Genomic DNA, 24,338 nt, shown 5'->3' with positions numbered 1-24,338 from the left:
AAGTTATGCCTGTACAGGCGGAGTTTCAAATTCTGCACAAAAGTGGAATTCAAAAGAAAATCACCAAATTAGCCAAAAAAAAAACAAACACAAAATACATAGCTCAACACGATGCTCTAGAGAAGAGATATGATTGTTATTTTCTTCAACAGTATTATTCCCTTTTTCATCACTCTATTCGAATGACAAACAAACAACAATAAAATAACAAAAACAGAAAAAAATAAAACCAATTTACAAGGGAAAACTCAGTAAAAGTTGAGAAAAGTTATACCTATACAGGCAGAGTTTCAAAAAAATCACAAGTTAACAAAAGTTATGCCTATTTAGGTAGAGTTTCAAAAATATCACAAAGTTAAAGAAAGGTTATGCCTGTACACGCAGAGTTTCAAAACAATCACAAGTTAACAAAAAGTTATGCCTCTTCACCTAGAGTTTCAAAAATATCACAAAGTTAAAGAAAGGTTATGCCTGTACAGGCAGAGGTTCAAAAATCACAAAGTTAAAAGAAAAGTTATGCCTGTACAGGCAGAGTTTCAAAAAAAATCACAACTTAACAAAAGTTAAGGTTAAAGAAAAGTTATGCCTGTACAGACAGAGTTTCAAAAAAATCACAAGATAATAAAAGTTATACCTGTACAGACGGAGTTTCAAAACAATCACAAGTTAACAAAAAGTTATGATTCTTCACCCAGAGTTTCAAAAATATCTCAAAGTTAAGAAACTTTATGCCTGTACATGCAGAGCTTCAAAAGACACACAAGTTAACAAAATTTATGCCTCTTCAGGCAGAGTTTAAAAAATCACAATGTTAATAAAAGTTATGACTGCACAGGCATAGTTTCAAAATTTTACACGAAATTGGAATTCCAAAGAAAATAACCAAAATAGCGAAAAACCAAATACAAAATACATACCTCAACATGATGCTCTAGAGAAGAGCTTGGATTGTCATTTTCATCAACAATATTATTCCTTTCATCAATTTCTCTTTCATCACTCTATTCGAATTAAAAACAGACAACAATCAAATAAGAACCACAGAAAAACATAAAACCAATTGACAAGGAATAAGTTAAGAATTTATGCCTACATAGGCAGAGTTTAAAAAAACATACAAGTTAACGAAATTTATGCCTCTTCAAGCAGAGTTTGAAAAATCACAATGTTAATAAAAGTTATGACTGTACAGGCATAGTTTCAAAAATCTACACAAAAATTGAATTCAAAAGAAAACAAACAAAATTACCAAAATAATAAACACAAAATACATACCTCAGCACGATGCTCTAGAGAAGAGCTTGGATTGTCATTTTCATCAACACTATTATTCTCTTCATCAATATATCTTTCATCACTCTATTCGAATGAAACAGACAACAATGAAATAAGAACCACAACATATAAAAACCAATTGACAAACAAAAACTGAGTAAAAGTTAAGAAAAATATGCTTGTACAGGCAGACTTTCAAAAATGTCACAACTTAACAAAAATTATGCCTCTTCAAGCAGAGTTTGAAAAGAAAATAATCAAAAATAGCCAAAGAAAAAAACAAACACAAAATACGTACCTCAACATGATGCTGTGAAGAAGAACTTTGACTGACATTTTCATCAATATCATTATTCCCTTTATCAATATATCTTTCATCACTCTACTCGAATGAAAAACAGACATAGTATCAAATTCCACACAATAATGGGATTTCAAAAGAAAATTACCGAAATAAACAAAAAGACAACACACAAAATACGTACCTGATTCTCTAGCGAAAAACTTTGATTGTCATTTTCATGATCATTATTATGCTCTTCACCAATAACTCTTTCATGACTCTATTAAAATGAAAACCAGACAACAATAAAATAAGAACCAAATATGACATAAAAGAAAATTAAAAGAACCATTACCTTTTCATAGTACTTTTCACCGACAAGCAACTCCTTTATTCCATTGAATTGTGGAGCACGCTCTTTTTGTCTTTTTCGTGCATGTATGACATCATAGTAGGTTCTTCAACTATGCCAACAACATCACAATATTTTTCGCGATAAACGGTCCATTTATACCAAATCCAAACCATAAAAGCATGGATAAAGCCAACAAAATGATAATTTGTGGTCTTAGTTCTTCAACTTTTTTGAAAATACTTATGAGTGAATTGATAAGATCATTATAACACTTATGTCCCCAATTAAACTGCTCAAATAACTCAATATTCTCTATATATACAATATGTTCCCACTTTACAGTCTTATCGTGTCTACCGCCTAATAATACACTTCCTAGTATATACACCTCAGCTAACACGACAGCATCAATGTCAGTTCAATTAAACTTTTAGAGTCTTTCATGGAAGCCTTTAACTCGATCATTTTCAAACTCTTTTTACCATCCTGGATTTCAAAATACTTTCTCAATAAAGAACTTCCATTCGTTGTTCTACATTTTTCAGTAAAACAACTACGAGGAGGTTTAATTCGAAGACTAGTGATTTTCTTAAACTGTTTTTCTGTAAATTTTGCAACGTTCCCATTGAAGTTAAAATACATGTTGTCCCCCGTTCTGCAAACTTCGGACAACAAAATAGCTGTCAAGAGGACTCCAGCCAACTTCAGATTATTCAACTTCATTACATTCCCAAAAGGACATTTTTCCAACATGTTCAACTGTCGTACTAATAAAAAATCCTCAACAGTCTTAAGATAAATCTCATCCCCTCGCCACGCAGCATTAATACATGGCCACCTATTTGGGTGAATATAATAATCAGCAAATCGATCATCAACATTGCCACTGTCACTACTCATTTTCAAACACTGAAATTAGAAATAAATAAATAAATGTCAAACAGAAATACAAAATACAGAAAATAAAAACCAACCAAAAACACCCAAAACACATACCCATCATAAAATAAGAATAAAACACACGCATTTGGGGAAAAATGAAAAAGAAAAACTACACACAAACCCCTTGTAAAACCTAAAATACATATACAAAACGTTTAAATTAAAAACTAATCACAAAAAATAAAAAACTATTAACAGGAACTCACCCTTGAAATGCAACTTCCACTAAGAGAATTCAAGTTTGAAAGAGAGAATCGAACTTGTCACAAACACCGAATTAATTGACAGTTTTCGAATTGGAGAAAAAGAATAATAAAGTGAAGGAAAAACGAAAGGCGACCAATTTATATATGTCATAAAAAAGTTAAAAAATTACCCTAGTGCACATGGATTTAAAAAAATGGCACGTGCACAAAATTAGGCCTTCAGCTAGAAGTTTGGATGTGAGTAAAAGTAAACTTCTACCTGAAGAGGCACAAGGCAGAGTTTCAAAACTATGCTTGATTAGGAAGAGCTAGAAGCAAAATTATACTTAATTAAACTATGCCTCTACCCACCAAAAAGTTAAAAAAAAAGTTATTCATTATAAAACCACAAAAATAAGAAAAGGTATACATTAAATCCAAAAAAGGATGTATTTTTTAATTTAAATATAATATGCTTTAACATTTTTAAAATAAATGGTAAAAGAACATGTGTATATATTTTTAAATGTCAAGGACGTGTGTAGAATGGACACATTTAATATTGTATAAGTTGATTAGAATTTGGAAAAAATATGAGTCATGCTCTGCCTTATAAGGTAAACTCCACCTCAAGGGAGAATTTCAATGAAAATCAACTCTGTCTAAAGATAGCACAACTCTACCTTATCAGTCATACTCTCCCTTTTAAGGTAAACTCTGCCTCAAGGGAGAGTTGCAATGAAAATCTCTACCTTAAATGCATAGTTTGCATAGTTTAGCAAAACTCTCCCTGAAGGTAGATTTTAAATTGCAAAGTTATGCCTTAAGGCTTAATTTTGAACAAAGTTTTGCCACCTCCCAAAAGTTCTGCCTTAAGGCATAGTTTAGCATACAACTCCCCCCCAATCAAACCTTGACTATTTTGAAAAATTATGCCTTGCACCTGTTTGACTATTGTTTTTTTAGCAAAATTCTCCCTGAAGGCAGAGTTTGATTGCAAAAAAACAAAAACCAGTATACATCATTGTAAAAAAAAGAAAAACACAATAACATAACACGTGCATTCATCAAAAACCACGAATCAGCATACAAAATTATTGTCCTTTCATAACATATATCACACACAAAAATATATTGTATAAGTTGATTAGATTTTGGAAAAATATATACAAGTTACAAAAGTCTACCTTCAGGCAGAGTTTGACTATAAACACTACTGGATCAGGCAGAGTTTGACTGCAAACACTCTACCGTATCCCGACAGAGTTTGACCAAACTGCAAACTCTACCTTCAGGCAGAGTTTTACTGCAGAAAAAATAAACCAGTATACATCATTGCAAAAAAATGAAAAACACAATAACATAACACTTGCATTCATCTATTGTGCTTTCATAACATATGATGTGCCGCGAATTTGTGGCACATTCGACGCCTTTTTACTATGAATCTTGGTTGTTTTCAAGTAAGTCTGGTTCTCGTTAATATGTTTTGTTGTGTTTTAGGTAAACAAGGGCCCAAAAGCAAAAACCAAAGAACAACAGAAAAATTTGCCAGAAATGAGAATCGACGGTCCGTCGATCAGTCGACGAACCGTCCTTTGAATCATCGTTAAGCCTGATTTTACAATTATGACAAAGTTGAAGACGACATAGGACGGAGGCATCAACGAAGCGTCGAACTGATCGATGTGTCGTCGTTTGTGCGACAAGAAGAATCTCTCAACAGAGGAGAAAAAGACGGAATACTCGACGGAGCGTCGAACTTGTCGACGACACCATCGAACGGTACACCGTGCTGAAGTTACAAAAGACGAAGAAATCGACGGATCGTCGAACGATCGACGGCCCGTCGATCTTGCTATCGGGGGCACTTTTGTCAGTTTTCTGCTGTGCATTTTTGGAGCATATTTAAAGAACATTTTAGGTTTTTCTTTCCATTCAGATTTTATTGTACTCAACTAAAAGGTCCCATTGGTGGGTGAGAATTGAATACTCCCCTTTTGGAGCCTAGTGAAGACACAAGATTCTACATTCCATCATCTTTATTGCATTTGTAAGCTTTATGTCGCATTTATTGCTTACTACTTTTGAGACCATAATGTGTGAGTAGTCTCTTTAATCAAAATTGTGGACCCAAATGATGGGTGCTATGTAATGGGTGTCTAACATTGTATATATATATAATGGGTTGTGATGTATTTTATTATTTCTCATATTCATTGTTCTATAAGTGGTTGTAAACACTTGTTCATGCACAAACCCTAGTTCATTTGGAAAGATGAACTAGGGTGTGATTTGAAATAATATAACATGGACTCGAGGCGCTAACCCTCGTTTAATGAACTCGCTTAGGAATAAGATGAGTTCTGCTTGGCATATTTAATCAACCTTATTTATAACTTTTCTGCACTTGGGAAAATCATGAAAAGAAATACTTTCTAACTATTGGAAAATATTAGAAAGTGTGTTAGAGATTAAGTGCATACATAACCGCGAACCATTAGAAATATATCATATTGACACCCACAGCATAACGTCTAATCATTGCGGGGACACAACTTTGGTTCTCCAAATCCAAACAAAATTCAAACAGTTCAAAATAGCAAATACAAACCAAATCTCCTTTTTAAAATATTCGGAATAGGATTAAAGCCTTTAAAGACTAGTATCGCATACAATTAGTACCCTTTTCTCTCCATATTCCCTGTGGGATTCGACCCCAACCTTATTTGGGTTACTATATTTGACAACGTCCGCTTTACGCCATTAATAGGTGTAATTTGAGCGTATCAAATTTTGGCGCCGTTGCCGGGGACTACGGTTTAGAAATTACTGATTGTTGTGTACTCTTCTTTAAAACTTTTTCTATTCCATCACACCTCGTTTGCTATTGTGGTGAACCAGGTGAACATGGCAGGAAGACCGAATCGGAATCAAGGAAACCAAGGTGGACTCCAAGTGAACCCACCTGCACCAGAAGAGGATGATGATGAAAATATATTTGCGGAATTCATCAATGAAGCTGATTATGCTTTTGCTGTGGTTCCTCCTAGAACTGGAAATGCTACCTTCAAAATTGATAGTTCTATCTATCAGCTGCTGAAACTTGAAGGTTATTTCCAAAATTCTTCGGAGGACTGTCCACTTCGACATTTGAAGAACTTCTTGCATGTATGTGCTCAACAATCCCAAGGTGTTGCTTCTGCCGATGCACTTCGGTTAAGGGTCTTTAAATATTCCTTGGCTGGTCAAGCCAGGGAATAGTATAAAAAGCTCCCCAGCAATTCTATTCATACCTGGAACGAGTTAGCTAATACATTTTTGAAGAAATGGTTCTCTCCAAGCAAAAAGGCTGAGCTTCGGGATAAGATCTTTTAGTTCAAACAACTTCCGGGGGAACAATTATATTCAGCATGAGAGCGTTTTAAGTATTATCTAGCTCAATCTCCAACTCACGGATTTTCGGATGCTATTCTCACGGAGAAATTCTACAAGGGCTTAGATACAATGAATCAGATTGCTGTCAATACTGCCGCAGGAGGATGCTTCATGGACAAGTCATTTATCGTTATCACCCGTTTGCTTGATAAGCTCACCACCCACAATCAAGCTTGGCACTCGAGTGATAGCGAAGTCCTGTCATATGGTAGTTCCTCTGCTGCCGCGGTGGCCATAGAAAATCATGATCGAGATCATGTTTTTGCTCAGTTGCTAACCACCGTGGATTTGTTATCAAAGAGGCTTACGGAGAAAGAAGCTAAAAGTGTGAATGTTGTCGAAGAGATGCCACCTCATACTCCCGGAATGTACCAAGTCCGGAGGAAGCTTATCTAGAAGGGCAGCCACAACGTGAGGATGCCAATTATATCGATCACTCTCAAGGGGGTTATCAAAAGCAATGGAGACCCCAACAACAAAGCAATCAATATGGCCGAAATTAATATGGTGGTTCGGATAGGAGGGGTTACAACAACAACAATTATGGTAATCGGAATCCCAATGCCTATGTTCCACCAAAGGGCCGCACGTCTAACTCTCAGAATTGGCGAGAAGGTCCTTCCAATGATCAAGGGACTTCTCGAATGGAATCTATGCTTGAAAAGATACTGGACAACCAGCATAAGAGTGACAAGAAGATGGAGAATTTGACCGAAGTGGTAGGCTCTCACACCGCTTCAATTCATAAACTGGAGTCACAAATGCGAGATCTTTCTCGTGAGCAACATCCACCGCAAAAAGGGGGCCTTCCTAGCGACACAATTCCGAACCCAAGGGGTAGTGGAGGCGACCAAATTGCCTCATGCAAAGCTATTTCTACTAGAAGCGGAAAGATCCTTAACGCGGTAAATCAGAAAGTGGTTGAACCTATCATTGTCGAGCCAATTATTGATGAGGTCGTTGAAGAAGAGGTTGAAGAGAAAATAGAGGCACCAATGGAAGTGCCTATTATTGTTGAGGAAGAGATGGAAGTGCACCCTAGTGTTCAAAAGGGTGACGAGGAGCCAAGTGTTGAAAAAGCTACCGGTGAGAGCTTTCAAAAGAGCAAGGTCACGGGGACAATTAAACCCTTGACTCAATCATATAAGTCTCCTCCCCCGTTCCCACAAAGATTGATGAAAAGAACGGAAGATGCCAAGTGCCAACGCTTCTACGACCAATTGAAAGGGTTGCCAATGAATATCCCATTCCTAGACGCATTCCAAGAAATGCCGGGATTTGCTAAATACTTGAAAGATTTGTTGACGAAGGAAAGGCCAATCAAGCATGATACGGTGGGAGTCACCCACCGTGTGAGTTCTATTATTTCGCCATCAAATGTTGAGAAGAAGGGAGATCCTGGGGTTTTCACTATCCCCTGCATCATCGGTCATCATAATTTTGCTCGTGCTTTATGTGACAATGGAGCTAGTATTAATTGATGCCACTAGCAATATATAAGCAAGCTGGTTTGGGAACACCTAGACCAACGAGCATGCGTCTCCAGATGGCCGATAGAACCATCAAAAGACCGGTAGGGGTTGTTGATGACATCCTTGTTAAAGTGGGGGATTTCTTATTACCAGCAGATTTTGTCATCTTGATTGTGCGGTTGACAAAAAATTCCTAATTATCTTAGGAAGGCCATTTCTTGCCACCGGGAGAGCCCTAATGGACTCGGAAAAGAATGAAATAAAATTCTGGGGTCAATGATGAAGAGGTAACCTTCCAAGCTATCAAGGGGTTAAAATTGCCTAGTGCTTATGAGAGCATTTCGGTAATTGATTCGTTCGATGTGATAGATGAAGCGGTGGAGCATCAGTTAGAAGAGGAGCACTTTGACGAGACACTTTTGGCTATTTTGGTGAACTTCGAGGCGGATAACATGCAGGGGTATATTGAAATAGTTAATTCTTTCATTGGCCAGGGTTCATACTCTTATGAGCCGAAGAAACTATCTCTTGATCTTGATAACAGAACAACTCCTCTGGCGCCTTCGATTATTGAACCTCCAAAACTTGAGCTCAAGCTACTTCCTTCTCATTTGAAGTATGCTTTTCTTGGCCCAGATAATACTTTACCGATTCTTCTCTCATCTTTGTTGAGTGAGGAACAAACTCAAAAGGTGCTTGAAGTGTTGCGGGCTTATCGAAGATCTATTGGGTGGACTATTGTGGATATTAGGGAAATTCCCTCCGGTATTTGTGAACATAGAATCGAGCTTGAGGAGGATAGTTCATCAAGTGTAGAGCATCAAAGGAGGCTAAACCGTCCTATGTAAGAAGTGGTCAAGAAAGAGATAATCAAATGGTTGGATGCGGGTGTTGTATACCCAATTGCAAATAGTCCATGGGTTAGTCCGGTGCAATGTATGCCAAAGAAGGGACGCATCACTGTTGTCCCTAACTCCAAGAATGAGTTGATTCCTACAAGGACATTCGCCGGATGGAGAGTGTGTATGGACTACCGAAAGCTGAACACTGCAACTTGTAAAGGCCACTTCCCTATGCCTTTTATTGATCAAATGCTTGATCGGCTAGCTGGAAGAGCTTATTATTGCTTTTTGAATGGGTACTCGGGGTACAACCAAATCAACATTGCATTAGAGGACCAGGAGAAGACCACTTTCACTTGTCCTTATGGCACTTCTGCTTTCAGCCGCATGCCTTTCGGCTTATGCAATGCCCCGACTACTTTCCAACGGTGTATGATGTCTATTTTCTCAGATATGGTGGAAGATTTCTTGGAAGTCTTCATGGATGATTTTTCTGTTGTTGGTGACTCCTTTGACGAATGTCTCGCCAATCTCGGTAAGGTGTTGAAGCGGTGTGAAGAAACCAACCTTGTACTTAATTGGGAGAAATGTCATTTCATGGTGACAGAAGGGATTGTCCTGGGCCATAAGATTTCCGAGAAGGGCATTGAGGTAGATCGAGCAAAAGTTGATGTAATAGCCAAGCTCCCTCCACCAATCTCTGTCAAAAGGGTTTGCAGTTTCTTGGGACATGCCGGTTTCTATCGGCGATTCATCAAAGATTTCTCCAAGATCGCCAACCCGATGTGTAAGCTTCTTGAAAAAGAAGCTAAGTTTGCATTTGATGAGAAATGCCATAAGGCATTTAATGAGTTGAAGGAAATGCTCACCTCTACTCCAATTATTGTATCTCCGGATTGGTCATGCCACGACCCAGCCCCAAGGGCCATGACTAGTGCCCGAGCTGGACGCCCATATGTACCTGTTAAACATAGTTGGACTGATACTATAGGTCCTCAATCAATCACAACGAAATAACATACGCAAGCCGACGAGGCTGCCACTTCATATATATCATTATGCTACGCAAGCCGAAAAGGCTGCCACTACATATCATTATATTACGCAAGCCGACAAGGCTGCCACTACGAAACGATAACATACGCAAGCCGGCAAGGCTGCTACAACAAACAGAAGCATCCACAACAACTATATAGACACAGCTGATCATAATCTATATACAACCCACACACATGTCTACAGACCTCTAAGAGTATCACCAGTGAAATATGACAGGACAGGGCCCCGTCGTACCCCTAGACAAACATATATATATATATATATATATATATATCAGAAGGTCTGTACAAAAATCTAGGCTCCGGAACAACGGAACTCTCCAAGACAGCTGAAAGGGAATCCTAAGCTGGGGGACCACCAAATCGAGCGTCTGCACCTGCGGGCATGAAACGCAGCACCCCGAAGAAAGGTGGTCAGTACGGAATATGTACTGAGTATATAAATCATGAAATACAGTAAAAGGATCATAACTGAAATAGGGAGTACAGAAAACAAGTAAAATGTCCAGAATACCAAAACACTTGCCCTTTTTAAACATAAATCATGCATGTCAATATCATATATCATACCCGGCCCATTATGGGACTCGGTGAACATGGTCGCCACCCCATCCTTGGCGCCCTAACACAGCATAACACCATAAACGCATCATAACGCTATAACACCATAAACACATCATAACGCCATAACACCATAAACACATCATAACGCCATAACACAGTATAACACCATCATATCATCACACCATCACGCCATCATATATATATATATATATATATATATATATATATATATATATATATATATATATATATATATATATATCACATTCCGGCCCTCTAGTAAGGGACTCGGTAAACAATGCAGTGAGACTGTGCACGATAACATACCCGGCCCGGGACTCGGTGAAAGACATATTGAGGCATGCACGAGCAGAGTAGTGAGCAACCATATGCGATATAAATCCCTATCAAGAGTCAACAGAATAAGAAGAAGAGATTAACACTTGAGTATCAATAGCGATAATCATATCAAGTATCCCTCGAATGTCATTATAGATCATATCAAAAGAGCCTTAGGAATCATAGACATGTATCAAGATAATATGAAATAGCTTATAGAAGTCAAGGACATTAGTTATCGTAGAGTCTCTTAGAATAGGAGCTTATATATATCGACTATTATCCAACGTATAGAAAACTTGAGGGGGAAGCTCAATCATTTCAAGAGTTCTAACGTCAAGAAGTGAATAGGAATCATGAATCACACTCGAAACTTATGAATGGAATTACCCCAAAGCTCATATCATTCGACACTTATATCTAAGACATGCCAAAAGAAATAAGGGACAACTTTACATACCTGTTAACGATTAATCGTAATCTCGTTCGCTTCGTCGCCCCTTTAGCCTATTTAATATAAAAGTAACACCATCGTTAGTAACTATATTTTCTTGTTCGTAAATTCGTAGCCTATCGCTTATAGAACTCATTCTTTAACTTATGCTTTCTCGATTAGGGCTTTTCATTAATTAAGGACTTAACGGAAATCGGGCAGCATTTCCCCTATATATTCGCCTAACCCGAATTTCCAATTATCCTCCTGTTAACACAGAAATACCAACAACAACATATGGACATAATCATACCTTCAATCCTTTCAATTCAACAAGGATAACAATATGTCCACAAACAACACAACTTTAACTTTAACTATCTAATTCCTTCATTTTTTTACCACATAATCCATGATAATAACAACCATAATGCTACTTAAAATCAATTCACCATTCTTAATCAAAACAGCCCCCTACACGACTCAAGTTATACTTCAACATCAACATATATAACCCTTTATATTCAACACACATCTATCAAATTTTACAAGTTTAGACCACCTCCAAAACATATAGAAAAAGATTGAATCTTACCTTAACGATCTTGGTTCCTTAACGTTGCCGCCTTCAACGATTCAATTCACGTTGCAATTTCTTTGAACACCTATAACTCCTTAGAACACAATCTTCCTAAGCCTTCTTTCACTTGAGCTTCACTTTGAGCTCACTCTCGGCCAAAAATGGCCATGGTCGAGAGCTCCATTTTCTCCCCCATTTCCTTTCTTTTCTTTTTTGTTGTTCAACAATGTGTGAAAGATGATTCAATGATTCATTCTTGGTTATTTATATATGGGCCTCCCCTACACTTGCCCTCCTAATGTGTCACCTATTTTGTTTTTAATTAATTCGGGTGGGGCCCACACATAGTAATTAGGCTAATTAATTTTAATTAATCACTAATTATTACTTAATAATCTAATCACAATTAATTAGTCCCTAATCTCTAATAATATTTCTACACTAAATAAAATTTATAAACAATTTATGTTCTAATTAAAATTGAAAATTAAAAGTTCCTATTTCGTATCCGAAAATGATCCCGTCTTTAACTTGAGTCGATTCTCTTGCGAATAACTCGACGTATAAAAATACGGGATATAACATCTTTCCCCCCTTTAGAACATTCGTTCTCGAATGTTGAATTGGTCCCGTAAGGTCTTATAAGAATTTTCGGGAAGTCTCCTTTATCATTATAACATATAGTTTCATCGGTCAATCAATATAATCAAGTGAGGAGTTCAAGTTACCTGTAGGCGTAGGGAACAAGTAAGGGTACTTATACTTCATCTCCTCCTCGGCTTCCCAAGTCATCTCTTCTCTATTGTTGTTTCGCCATAATACCTTGACGGAAGCCACGTCCTTGGTACGCAATCTCCTGACTTGCCGATCAAGTATGGCTATAGGTTGCTCCTCGTAGGTCAACTCCTCCGTCACCTGGACATCATCCACGGGAAATACTCTGGAGGGATCGCCTATACATTTGCGAAGTATTGACACGTGAAAGACTGGATGTACTGCTTCCAAATCAGACGGTAGGTCCAACTCGTAGGCAACCCGGCCTACCCTACGGATAATCGGATAAGGCCCAATATACCTCGGGCTTAGCTTCCTTTTCTTGCCGAATCTCATGACACCCTTCACGGGTGACACCTTCAAGAACACCCAATCACCAACCTGAAATTCTAAGTGTCGACGTCGATTATCTTCATATGATTTCTATCGACTCTGGGCTGCCAGTAACCTCTCCTGAATAAGCTTTACTTTATCAACAGCATGTTGAACCATGTCTGGGCCTATTAACTTAGTCTCACCAACATCAAACCAACCAATAGGTGACCTACACTTCCTCCCATACAAGGCCTCATACGGTGCCATCTGAATACTCGAATGATAGCTATTATTATAAGAAACCTCGGTAAGTGGCAAATGATCGTCCCAGCTACCTCTGAAATCAATAATACAGGCCCGTAAAATATCTTGTAGTGTCTAAATAGTATGCTCGGCCTGTCCGTCAGTCTCAGGGTGGAATGCTGTGCTAAGACTCACCTGGGTCCCTAATCCTTCCTGGAGCGATCTTCAGAAGTTAGCTGTAAACTGAGCTTCTCTGTCAGAGATAATAGCTGTGGGGACCCCGTGAAGTCTCACTATCTCCCTGAGGTATAACCTAGTATAGTCCTCAGTACTAATTCTGTCCCGGCAATTTGGTTCAAACCATTTTTCGCCTTTCCTTGTCACACCCACATTGTTGTTACTGAATTCTTACCCTTCTTATCAAGTACCCGCCTAGTCTCATTTTTAGTATATAAATATTCGTAGATTACATAACTATTCTTGTATAACTTGTATAGAGTATATCCAATCTTAGTATAGTTTTTCCCCTCTCCTGGTTCATTCTGTTTTGTATATCTTATTTGTACTAAAACTCACTTGCTGTCTTTCTTGTCCTACTCCTTTGCCTTCCTTTATTCACCATTTGACTTCCCCGTATCCTACTATAGGAGATTTCTTATCCCTTCTCCTTTGCTATTTCTATGTCACAATATCATTAGCAGACAACTCCGTTGCCAACATCTTAACTTTTAATCCGGTATAACATTGCTATCCTTCGTAACATCTCTTAAGTTATTCGTTACAATTCTCTTGTCGTATTCTGCCTTTTTATAAGCACCCCTTTGTAATGCCATATTATTCGAGATCTTTACAGATGCTTCTCCGCACCATCTCAAATACCATCTTGACTTCCATTCATTCATTGCTAGATTCCAGGTCTTACTAACTTGTTCCAGCACGGGGTCTCACTTGAAGTTTAAGCATCTATATCAAATATATTTCAGTATCAATTGTTTCCACTTATACTTACTTTACTTTCACCCGCTTCCTCCCTTTGGGGTTGTACTTATACCATATCCATGTCTTTTCTTTATAATCTATAACTTGATTATCCTCGTACGAGACCTTAACAAAATCACGAAGTGACGAGAACCTTTCTATATATAGTGTAAAATCTCATCTGATGATCTGTACTTGAGTAATGTAACCCATGTAGCAACTTATCCACGGTCACTTTCCAATTACCTCGATCGGTAATTAGTTAGTATTTGTAGTCGTTCCAAATTCTTAACTGGCTAGCACTTATATTTCGATGATAAGCGTTCCAAGACCTGCTGTATCATTATCTTTATCCTAAGTTGTATCATATGTTTCCTTTAATAGATTTACAATACATTATTTGTCCTTCAGGCCTACAGTCCTTGTCCGTTAAGGATTCCACTATTCCCAAGGTGAAGTCATGTACATGAAGTACTCCTTTATGCCTTATGCTCTTTTACCCTTGTTGTGTACCCAATACTGACTTCTGACTTACCCAGAATCACATCAAGTTCACCTTAGTAATGGTTTATCTTATCACCTTGTCGTCGTACTACACCCTTAAGTTCGTAGCTATATATTTCCCTTTTATTTTATACTCGTACTCAATTAATTACGTCTATCTTGGGTGCTTCCTTTAGTATTCCCCTACCATTTCTCCAGTCTGTGTCCATCTTTTATTCCGTGCATGAGGAATCTCATGCTACCTCTGTATCCATCGAAAAACACTACTTCTGCATAATCTCTTTCTCATTTTCAAAACGTATTCTGTTCATCCCTCTTTGTTCTTATCATACCAGTCACTTTTTGGCACTCATTCTGCTTCGTTGCTCATCTTTCTATAGTTTGGTCTCTTCACAACTCCGTCACTGATATTACCCGTATTCTCGGCTGCACTGTCATCTCGCTCGCTTCCTTCTTATTTCCTTCTTTCGATTAACTCCTCCTTTTTTTGTGCTCGCTTTCGCTTTCGTCATCACATAATCTCCATTCTGAACCTTCCCAATAGGACTTTATGAATCTTTCTTATTCGTTCTATAGCTCACCTTTATACTTTAGTCACATAGATCACGTCATCTCTTTTAGTCACTTCCTTACCAGACTTTACTCATTTTCAAACAACCCTTATTGTATTCACATTATATTCTGGTCTTAATCAATTCTATAGTGTAACACTTCTTAACCTTTTATCCTTTCTGGTTAAACTTATCCTTAATACCTTACAAGCTGTCTTATCAGTACATTCATATTCGTGACAATTCTTCTTTCTTTGTACTCTTGTCTCAATCATATTATTACTTCTTCTAACTATAAACTTGTCGTAATTTGCCCTTGCTTGTCAATTCCGTTGATACCATAATATAACACCCTATCAAGATTTGCCAGCCTTTTCTAAATCATCTTTTAGCATCTCAATCCCTTCCAAATTACCCCAACATTCCTCTTTTACCATATTGATACCGATCTCATAATCACTATTACCATCAATTCAACGGTTAACTTATCTCTCGAAGTCGGTCTTACTCGTAACTTAGCCAAATCTTATCATTACTGTTGACACGACCTTTCAAAACAATATTACGAACTTATATGTCATTTTCTTTTTATTTCTAAGACAATTTTGGCAAAGGTTCCTCTGTATTTCTTACTATCTCAAAACCTGCAGGCAGGAAATACCAACAACGCCTCACAGGGCCAACATACACATATATATTATATCGTATCGTAGCCGCACAGGCATTCCTATATCAGTCACCAGATGAAAATGACGAACTTTCCTCGTGTATCCAACTCAAACTGTACCTGTCACACTTTCTTGTTTATTTTCCCTTTCAATCTCTAACTGCCGGTTTCAAACATACCTGCAGCATTCATATTATGTCTAACATATATTCTGCTTACAGTTACTGATTCCTTTAGCTTCTTCTGTGCACACTTTCTAACTGAACTTATCTGCAATATATATACATTCAACCCATTTCTTTACTATGCTTACCACAACTCACCATAATGATAGCCAGTTTGCCATTCCGTATATAAAAATTCTCATTATGTAACCTTGATATCCAACTTTCACCTGTATGTACAACTATTTTCCATCCTAGATTTCACAATTCCCACGGTGATGGGAACACCTTGGTCACTGTTACTCGTAAATACTTGGTTGTCGACCCCTTTGATTTCCGTTTTCCGCTATTAGGTAACAATTTATAACAAATGCACATACATAGGAAATTTCGATAGGGTCTCATATACCTGTAGTCGATCAGTCTCTAGTCCGATCTGGTGATCTGTAGGGCGAAGTGTGCTCCGTGTCACCATGTGCCCGCCATCTACTCGTCTGGCCTTCATCATCTTCCTCATCGGAGTCCGGGGAATGTAGATAACCGGGCAACTCCTGGTTTACCGACGACCAGGATAGGGGGCTGGAGTAATCTGTAACGCCTACCGGGGTAGCCGGTCTAACGTGGTGTCCTACCATAGGAGCAACTGGTACGGCCTCGGGGACCGCCTCCCTAGATATCAAAAACTCAGGAGGAATTGTCGCGGGGGCCTCCAATGGGTCAGTCTCGATAGAATAACTGAGGCTCCTCCTGCTCGGTCTTGGAGCCTGGGGTCCTGAATTTACCCTAGGGGCCTTCTTAGCACCCTCACTATCTGAAGCTGGCCTCTTCATCTTTCGCAATTCTGCACCTACCTACAGGAAAAGAGGTCACAAATAATCTTTCCTAGACTCTGGCTCTATCGCACGATCTAAGATAGAAGGAAAGATAATATCCTAAATATCTTGTAGCCTCCTATTTATAGATGTGATGCACGACACACCGATAAACAAGACTCAACTAGACACGGTCTGTAGACACTCCGAGGATGAACTGCTCTGATACCACTTTTGTCACGACCCAGCCCCGTGGGCCATGACTATTGCCCGAGCTGGACACCCATATGTACCTGTTAAACATAGTAGGACTGATACTATAGGTCCTCAATCAATCACAATGAAATAACATACGCAAGCTGACCAGGCTGCCACTACATATATATCATTATGCTACGCAAGCCGACAAGGCTACCACTACATATCATTATATTACGCAAGACGACAAGGCTGCCACTACGAAACGATAACATATGCAAGCCGGCAAGGCTGCTACAACAAATAGAAGCATCCACAACAACTATATAGACACATCTGATCATAATCTATATACAACCCACACACATGTCTACAGACCTCTAAGAGTATCAACAGTGAAATATGACGGGACAGGGCCCCGTCGTACCCCTAGACAAACATATATATATATATATATATATATATATAAAAGGTCTGTACCAAAATCTAGGCTCCGGAACAACGGAGCTCTCCAAGACAGCTGAAAGGGAATCCTATGCTGGGGACCACCAAATCGAGCGTCTGTACCTGCGGGCATGAAACGCAGACCCCCGAAGAAAGGGGGTCAGTACGGAATATGTACTGATTATATAAAGCATGAAATACAGTAAAAAGGATTATAACTGAAATAGGGAGTACAGAAAACAAGTACAATGTCCAGAATACAAAAACACTTGCCGTTTTTAAACATAAATCATGCATGTCAATATCATATATCATACCCGGCCCATTATGGGACTCGGTGAACATGGTCGCCACCCCATCCTTGGCGCCATAACACAGCATAACACCATAAACGCATCATAACGCTATAACACCATAAACACATCATAACGCCATAACACCATAAACACATCATAACGCCATAACACAGTATAACACCATCATATCATCACACCATCACGCCAACACAGCATAACACCATCATATATATATATATATATATATATATCATATTCCGTCCCTCTAATGAGGGACTCGGTGAACAATGCAGTGAGACTGTGCACGATAACATACCCGGCCCGGGACTCGATGAAAGACATATTGAGGCATGCACGAGTAGAGTAGTGAGCAACCATATGCGATATAAATCATTATCAAGACTCAATAGAATAAGAAGAAGACATTAACACCTGAGTATCAATAGCGATAATCATATCAAGTATCCCTCGAATGTCATTATAGATCATATCAAAAGATCCTTAGGAATCATAGACATGTATCAAGATAATATGAAATATCTTATAGAAGTCAAGGACATTAGTTATCGTAGAGTCTCTTAGAATAAGAGCTTATATATATCGACTACTATCCAACGTATAGAAAACTTGAGGGGGAAGCTCAATCATTTCAAGAGTTCTAACGTCAAGAAGTGAATAGGAATCATGAATCACACTCGAAACTTATGAATGGAATTACCCCAAAGCTCATATCATTCGTCACTTATATCTAAGACATGCCAAAAGAAATAAGGGACAACTTTACATACCTGTTAACGATTAATCGTAATCTCGTTCGCTTCGTCGCCCCTTTAGCCTATTTAATATAAAAGTAACACCATCGTTAGTAACTATACTTTCTTGTTCGTAAATCCGTAGCCCATCGCTTATAGAACTCATTCTTTAACTTATGCTTTCTCGATTAGGGCTTTTCATTAATTAAGGACTTAAGGGAAATCGGGCAGCATTTCCCCTATATATTCGCCTAACCCGAATTTCCAATTATCCTCCTGTTAACACAGAAATACCAACAACAACAACATATGGACATAATCATACATTCAATCCATTCAATTCAACAAGGATAACAATATGTCCACAAACAACACAACTTTAACTTTAACTATCTAATTCCTTCATTTTTTTACCACATAATCCATGATAATAACAACCATAATGCTACTTAAAATCAATTCACCATTCTTAATCAAAACAGCCCCCTACACGGCTCAACATATACTTCAACATCAACATATATAACCCTTTATATTCAACACACATCTATCAAATTTTACAAGTTTAGACTACCTCCAAAACATATAGAAAAAGATTGAATCTTACCTTAACGATCTTGGTTCCTTAACGTTGCCGCCTTCAACGATTCAATTCACGTTGCAATTTCTTTGAACACCTATAACTCCTTAGAACACAAGCTTCCTAAGCCTTCTTTCACTTGAGCTTCACTTTGAGCTCACTCTCGGCCAAAAATGGCCATGGTCGAGAGCTCCATTTTCTCCCCCATTTCCTTTCTTTTCTTTTTTGTTGTTCAACAATGTGTGAAAGATGATTCAATGAGTCATTCTTGGTTATTTATATATGGGCCTCCCCTACACTTGCCCTCCTAATGTGTCACCTATTTTGTTTTTAATTAATTCGGGTGGGGCCCACACATAGTAATTAGGCTAATTAATTTTAATTCATCACTAATTATTACTTAATAATCTAATCACAATTAATTAGTCCCTAATCTCTAATAATATTTCTACACTAAATAAAATTTATAAACAATTTATGTTCTAATTAAAATTGAAATTTAAAAGTTCCTATTTCGTATCCGAAAATGATCCCGTCTTTAACTTGAGTCGATTCTCTTGCGAATACCTCGACGTATAAAAATACGGGATATAACATCTTTCCCCCCTTTAGAACATTCGTTCTCGAATGTTGAATTGGTCCCGTAAGGTCTTATAAGAATTTTCGGGAAGTCTCCTTTATCATTATAACATGTAGTTTCATCGGTCAATCAATATAATCAAGTGAGGAGTTCAAGTTACCTGTAGGCGTAGGGAACAAGTAAGGGTACTTATTCTTCATCTCCTCCTCGGCTTCCCAAGTCATCTCTTCTCTATTGTTGTTTCGCCATAATACCTTGACGGAAGCCACGTCCTTGGTACGCAATCTCCTGACTTGCCGATCCAGTATGGCTATAGGTTGCTCATCGTTGGTCAACTCCTCCGTCACCTGGACATCATCCACGGGAAATACTCTGGAGGGATCGCCTATACATTTGCGAAGTATTGACACGTGAAAGACTGGATGTACTGCTTCCAAATCAGACGGTAGGTCCAACTCGTAGGCAACCCGGCCTACCCTACGGATAATCGGATAAGGCCCAATATACCTCGGGCTTAGCTTCCTTTTCTTGCCGAATCTCATGACACCCTTCACGGGTGACTCCTTCAAGAACACCCAATCACCAACCTGAAATTCTAAGTGTCCACGTCGATTATCTGCATATGATTTCTATCGACTCTGGGCTGCCAGTAACCTCTCCTGAATAAGCTTTACTTTATCAACAGCCTGTTGGACCATGTCTGGGCCTATTAACTTAGTCTCACCAACATCAAACCAACCAATAGGTGACCTACACTTCCTCCCATACAAGGCCTCATACGGTGCCATCTAAATACTCGAATGATAGCTATTATTATAAGAAACCTCGGTAAGTGGCAAATGATCGTCCCAGCTACCTCTGAAATCAATAATACAGGCCCGTAAAATATCTTGTAGTTTCTGAATAGTACGCTCGGCCTGTCCGTCAGTCTCAGGGTGGAATGCTGTGCTAAGACTCACCTGGGTCCCTAATCCTTCCTGGAACGATCTCCAGAAGTTAGCTGTAAACTGAGCTTCTCTGTCAGAGATAATAGCTGTGGGGACCCCGTGAAGTCTCACAATCTCCCTGAGGTATAACCTAGTATAGTCCTCAGTACTAATTCTGTCCCGACAATTTGGTTCAAACCATTTTTCACCTTTCCTTGTCACACCCACATTGTTGTTACTGAATTCTTACCCTTCTTATCAAGTACCCGGCTGGTCTCATTTGTAGTATAGAAATATTCGTAGATTACATAACTATTCTTGTATAACTTGTATAGAGTATATCCAATCTTAGTATAGTTTTTCCCCTCTCCTGGTTCATTCTGTTTTGTATATCTTATTTGTACTAAAACTCACTTGCTGTCTTTCTTGTCCTACTCCTTTGCCTTCCTTTATTCACCATTTGACTTCCCCGTATCCTACTATAAGAGATTTCTTATCCCTTCTCCTTTGCTATTTCTATATCACAATATCATTAGCAGACAACTCCGTTGCCAACATCTTAACTTCTAATCCGGTATAACATTGCTATCCTTCGTAACATCTCTTAAGTTATTCGTTACAATTCTCTTGTCGTATTCTGCCTTTTTATAAGCACCCCCTTTGTAATGCCATATTATTCGAGATCTTTACAGATGCTTCTCCGCACCATCTTAAATACCATCTTGACTTCCATTCATTCATTGCTAGCTTCCAGGTCTTACTAACTTGTTCCAGCACGGGGTCTCACTTGAAGTTTAAGCATCTATATCAAATATATTTCAGTATCAATTGTTTCCACTTATACTTACTTTACTTTCACCCGCTTCCCCCCTTTGGGGTTGTACTTATACCATATCCATGTTTTTTCTTTATAATCTATAACTTGATTATCCTCGTACGAGACCTTAACAAAATCACGAAGTGACGAGAACCTTTCTATATATAGTGTAAAATCTCATCTGATGATCTGTACTTGAGTAATGTAACCCATGTAGCAACTTATCCACGGTCACTTTCCAATTACCTCGATCGGTAATTAGTTAGTACTTGTAGTCGTTCCAAATTCTTAACTGGGTAGCACTTATATTTCGATGATAAGCATTCCAAGACCTGCTGTATCATTATCTTTATCCTAAGTTGTATCATATGTTTCCTTTAATAGATTTACAATACATTATTTGTCCTTCAGGCCTACAGTCCTTGTCCGTTAAGGATTCCACTATTCCCGAGGTGAAGTCATGTACATGAAGTACTCCTTTATGCCTTATGCTCTTTTACCCTTGTTGTGTACCCAATACTGACTTCTGACTTACCCAGAATGACATCAAGTTCACCTTAGTAATGGTTTATCTTATCACCTTGTCGTCGTACTACATCCTTAAGTTCGTAGCTATATATTTCCCTTTTATTTTATACTCGTACTCAATTAATTACGTCTATCTTGGGTGCTTCCTTTAGTATTCCCCTACCATTTCTCCAGTCTGTGTCCATCTTTTATTCCGTGCATGAGGAATCTCATGCTACCTCTGTATCCATCGAAAAACACTACTTCTGCATAATCTCTTTCTCATTTTCAAAACGTATTCTATTCATCCCTCTTTGTTCTTATCATACCAGTCACTTTCTGGCACTCATTCTGCTTCGTTGCTCATCTTTCTATAGTTTGGTCTCTTCACAACTCCGTCACTTATATTACTCGTATTCTCGGCTGCACTGTCATCTCGCTCGCTTCCTTCTTATTTCCTTCTTTCGATTAACTCCTCCTTTTTTTGTGCTCGCTTTCGCTTTCGTCATCACATAATCTCCATTCTGAACCTTCCCTATAGGACTTTATGAATCTTTCTTATTCGTTCTATAGCTCACCTTTATACTTTAGTCACATAGATCACGTCATCTCTTTTAGTCACTTCCTTACCAGACTTTACTCATTTTCAAACAACCCTTATTGTATTCACATTATATTCTGGTCTTAATCAATTCTATAGTGTAACACTTCTTAACCTTTTATCCTTTCTGGTTAAACTTATCCTTAATACCTCACAAGCTGTCTTATCAGTACATTCATATTCGTGACAATTCTTCTTTCTTTGTACTCTTGTCTCAATCATATTATTACTTCTTCTAACTATAAACTTGTCGTAATTTACCCTTGCTTGTCAATTCCGTTGATACCATAATATAACACCCTATCAAGATTTGCCAGCCTTTTCTAAATCATCTTTTAGCATCTCAAGCCCTTCCAAATTACCCCAGCATTCCTCTTTTACCATATTGATACCGATCTCATAATCACTATTACCATCAATTCAACGGTTAACTTATCTCTCAAAGTCGGTCTTACTCGTAACTTAGCCAAATCTTATCATTACTGTTGACACGACCTTTCAAAACAATATTACGAACTTATATGTCATTTTATTTTTATTTCTAAGACAATTTTGGCAAAGGTTCCTCTGTATTTCTTACTATCTCAAAACCTGCACGCAGGAAATACCAACAACGCCTCACAGGGCCAACATACACATATATATTATATCGTATCGTAGCCGCACAGGGCTTCCTATATCAGTCACCAGATGAAAATGACGAACTTTCCTCGTGTATCCAACTCAAACTGTACCTGTCACACTTTCCTGTTTATTTTCCCTTTCAATCTCTAACTGCAGGTTTCAAACATACCTGCAGCATTCATATTATGTCTAACATATATTCTGCTTACAGTTACTGATTCCTTTAGCTTCTTCTGTGCACACTTTCTAACTGAACTTATCTGCAATATATATACATTCAATCCATTTCTTTACTATGCTCTCCACAACTCACCGTAATGATAGCCAGTTTGCCATTCCGTATATACAAATTCTCATTATGTAACCTTGATATCCAACTTTCACCTGTATGTACAACTATTTTCCATCCTAGATTTCAAAATTCCCACGGTGATGGGAACACCTTGGTCACTGTTACTCGTAAATACTTGGTTGTCGACCCCTTTGATTTCCGTTTTCCGCTATTAGGTAACAATTTATAACAAATGCACATACATAGGAAATTTCGATAGGGTCTCATATACCTGTAGTCGATCAGTCTCTAGTCCGATCTGTGATCTGTAGGGCGAAGTGTGCTCCTTGTCACCATGTGCCCGCCATCTACTCATCTGGCCTTCATCATCTTCCTCATCGGAGTCCGGGGAATGTAGATAACCGGGCAACTCCTGGTTTACCGACGACCAGGATAGGGGGCTGGAGTAATCTGTAACGCCTACCGGGGTAGCCGGTCTAACGTGGTGTCCTGCCATAGGAGCAACTGGTACAGCCTCGGGGACCGCCTCCCTAGATATCAAAAACTCTGGAGGAATTGTCGCGGGGGCCTCCAATGGGTCAGTCTCGATAGAATAACTGAGGCTCCTCCTGCTCGGTCTTGGAGCCTGGGGTCCTGAATTTACCCTAGGGGCCTTCTTAGCACCCTCACTATCTGAAGCTGGCCTCTTCATCTTTCGCAATTCTGCACCTACCTACAAGAAAAGAGGTCACAAATAATATTTCCTAGACTCTGGCTCTATCGCACGATCTAAGACATAAGGAAAGATAATATCCTAAATGTCCTGTAGCCTCCTGTTTATAGATGTGATGCACGACACACCGATAAACAAGACTCAACTAGACACGGTCTGTAGACACTCCGAGGATGAACTGCTCTGATACCACTTTTGTCACGACCCAGCCCCGTGGGCCATGACTATTGCCCGA

General features: G+C 38.5%; 1 non-coding gene across 1 annotated transcript; it reads right to left on the bottom strand.

Moving 5' to 3' along the window:
- Positions 1-6,395: 6,395 nt before the first annotated feature.
- On the bottom strand, positions 6,396-6,501 carry LOC132625340 (small nucleolar RNA R71). Its single transcript, XR_009576778.1, has one exon. It is a non-coding gene; the product is annotated as a small nucleolar RNA R71 (small nucleolar RNA).
- Positions 6,502-24,338: the final 17,837 nt, after the last annotated feature.

The sequence above is a fragment of the Lycium barbarum genome, chromosome 12 (genome assembly GCF_019175385.1).
Source record: "Lycium barbarum isolate Lr01 chromosome 12, ASM1917538v2, whole genome shotgun sequence".
NCBI classification, from domain to species: Eukaryota; Viridiplantae; Streptophyta; class Magnoliopsida; order Solanales; family Solanaceae; genus Lycium; species Lycium barbarum.
The sequence above is the reverse complement of the archived record's forward strand: the minus strand, read 5'-3'. Positions and strand labels throughout refer to the sequence as shown.